The sequence below is a fragment of the Ornithorhynchus anatinus genome, chromosome 2, assembly GCF_004115215.2.
Source record: "Ornithorhynchus anatinus isolate Pmale09 chromosome 2, mOrnAna1.pri.v4, whole genome shotgun sequence".
Taxonomy (NCBI): Eukaryota; Metazoa; Chordata; class Mammalia; order Monotremata; family Ornithorhynchidae; genus Ornithorhynchus; species Ornithorhynchus anatinus.
Genome location: NC_041729.1, coordinates 72,747,622 through 72,750,697, shown reverse-complemented (window position 1 = coordinate 72,750,697; position 3,076 = coordinate 72,747,622). Strand labels below are relative to the sequence as shown.

The 3,076-nt window shown below is 45.4% G+C and overlaps 1 non-coding gene across 1 annotated transcript; it reads right to left on the bottom strand.

The window, feature by feature from the left end:
- Nucleotides 1–634: 634 nt before the first annotated feature.
- Nucleotides 635–772, bottom strand: LOC114809539. Its single transcript, XR_003757317.1, has one exon. It is a non-coding gene; the product is annotated as a small nucleolar RNA SNORA7 (small nucleolar RNA).
- Nucleotides 773–3,076: the final 2,304 nt, after the last annotated feature.

The window sequence follows — 3,076 nt, the reverse complement described above, 5'->3', positions numbered from 1 at the left end:
CAGAAGGCACAAATACTATTGGTTAAATGAGACCTAAGGGTTTATCTCAAGTACCCTCCTCCCTCACACCCAACCCCATTTTGAACCCATCTTCTTATACTCACCCCTCACAAATCTCCTTCAGGCACTTCTACCCCTCTAATACACACTTCCCTATACATATCCCTTCTCTAACCCTAAGGAAAACTCAATGGTTGGAGGAGCAGTGCAACAGCAGAGGTAGCAGGTAGGAAAAGAGTGCTTGTGTTGCCGCTATCATTGCCCAAGAGGGTTTTGGGGTTTTTTTTTAATGGCATTTGTTAAATACTTACTATGTGCCAGGCCCTGTATTAAGCGCTGGGGTAGATACAAGCTAATCAGGTTGGACACAGTCCATGTCTCACATGGGGTTCACAGTTTTAATCCTTATTTTCTTGCCTTATGTCAAGTCGTTTCTGACCCATAGCGACACCGTGGACACATCTCTCCCAGAACACCCCGCTCTCCATCTGCAATCATTCTGATAGTGTTTCCTTAGAGTTTTCTTGGTACAGATACGGAAGTGGTTTACCAATGCCACCTTGCGTGCGGTAAATTTGAGTATCCGCCCTTGACTCTCTCCCATGTCGCCGCTGCCCAGCATGGGTGACTTTTGACTTGTAGCAGATTGCCTTCCACTCACTAGCCACTGCCCAAGCTAGGAATGGAATGGGTGGGCTTCTGCTTGACTCTCCCTCCTGTAGCCGAGAGTGGTAGAGTACTGGAAACTCTCCAGGTGCGACCCTGAGAAGGGAATTCCTATTTTACACATGACATAACTGAGGCCCAGAGGAAGTGAAGTGACTTGCCCAAAGTCACACAACAGACACGTGGTGGAGTCAGAATTAGAATCCAGGTCTTCTGACTCCCAGGCCCAGGGCTCTTTCCACTAGGCCACGCTGTTTCTCCAGGACTGAGGACCCATGGGCTAAGCACAACCTCCAAGTAGCTGCTCCCATCTGTCTCCCACACTGGGTTATAATTTCCTTGAAGACAGGGGATCATGCCTACTAATTATATTGTACTCTCCTAAGTCCTTAGTACAGTGCTCTGCCCAGAGTGCTGCTACTGCAGTAATGACTGCATTCCTTTGACTGGGATGAAATAGTCCCAGGGATACTCATACCCTTTCTTGCAAACCTCTGAATTAGAAAGCTGACCCTTTTCTTCCCCAGAGACAAAGGAAAGATGTCGGTATGTTGAAGTGTTCATAGATGATATAATATGGCCAAACACTGTTCTAATCAATAGCTAAATACAGGAAAGAGAAGCAGTGTGGCCTAATGGGGAGAGTACAGGCATGTGAGTCAGAGGACCCGGATTCTAATTCCAACTCTGCCACTTGCCTGCTGTGTGACCATGGGCAAGTCACTTAACTGATCTGTGCCTCAGTTACCTCATCTGTAAAATGGGGTTTAAGACTGTGAGTTTTATATGGTGGTTGCCTTTCAACCTCCGCTCCAAACAAAAACTCCTCACTCTAGGCTTCGAGGCTCTACATCACCTTGCCCCTTCCTACCTCTCCTCCCTTCTCTCTTTCTACCGCCCACCCCGCACGCTCCGCTCCTCTGCCTCCCACCTCCTCACCGTCCCTCGGTCTCGCCTATCCCGCCGTCGACCCCTGGGCCACGTCCTCCCGCGGTCCTGGAACGCCCTCCCTCCTCACCTCCGCCAAACTGATTCTCTTCCCCTCTTCAAAACCTTACTTAAAACTCACCTCCTCCAAGAGGCCTTCCCAGACTGAGCTCCTCTTCTCCCTCTACTCCCTCTACCACCCCCCTTTACCTCTCCGCAGCTAAACCCTCTTTTCCCCCTTTCCCTCTGCTCCTCCACCTCTCCCTTCCCATCCCCTCAGCACTGTACTCGTCCGCTCAACTGAATATATTTCCATTACCCTATTTATTTTGTTAATGAATTGTACATTGCCTTGATTCTATTTAGTTGCCATTGTTTTTACGAGATGTTCTTCCCCTTGACTCTATTTATTGCCATTGTTCTCGTCTGTCCGTCTCCCCCGATTAGACTGTAAGCCCGTCAAACGGCAGGGACTGTCTCTATCTGTTGCCGACTTGTTCATCCCAAGCGCTTAGTACAGTGCTCTGCACATAGTAAGCGCTCAATAAATACTATTGAATGAATGAATGAATATGGGACAAAGACTGCATCCAACATGATTATCCTTGTATCTATCCCACTGCTTATTAAAGTGCCTGGCACCTAGCAATTACTTATATACCATAAGAAAACACTGTTTTCAATCAGTTGGTCTGAAGATATACACAAAAATTCTTGAATTATTTCAAGTGAAAGGTTTTTAAACTCATTTACTTTTCACCACATATTTGTTTTTTCTTTCTGCAAAGCCGGAAAAATGGAAATAGGATTAGACTTCTGTGTTCTGTTGGCGCACATCGTTACTAGGAAGAAGGACATAAACAGGAAGGAATTCTTAGAGGATCACCAGCAATCATTACGGGGGCACAAGAACTGATTTATGAGAAAAGATTAAAAGGCCTGTGTGTTCCTCAGTTGAGCAACCAACTAAGAAAAGACAAGGCAATGGTTTTCAAGTATTTGAAAGGTATAACCAGCAAGGAGGAAAGAGGATTGTTTGGTATGAGGGTAATGGGATGAAATTAGAAAAGGAAAACCTACTCCAAATCAATTTCCATGCCATTCTGGTAGTGAAGTCTATTAGACCGTGGAAGTTTCCCAAGGTGAGGGTTCATATCACTGACTCAATCAAATCAATGGTATTTATTCAGGTATTCAGGTATTCTTAATGGTATTATTAAATATAAATAAATAATATTTATTATTCAGAGAAGCAGCATGGCTCAGTGGAAAGAGCCCAGGCTTGGGAGTCAGAGGTCAGAGTTACTGTGGGCAAGTCACTTAACTTCTCGGGGCCTCAGTTACCTCATCTGTAAAATGGGGATTAACTGTGAGCCTCACGTGGGACAACCTGATGACCCTGTATCTACCTCAGCGCTTAGAACAGTGCTCTGCATAGAGTAAGCGCTTAACAAATACCAACATTATTATTATTATTATTATT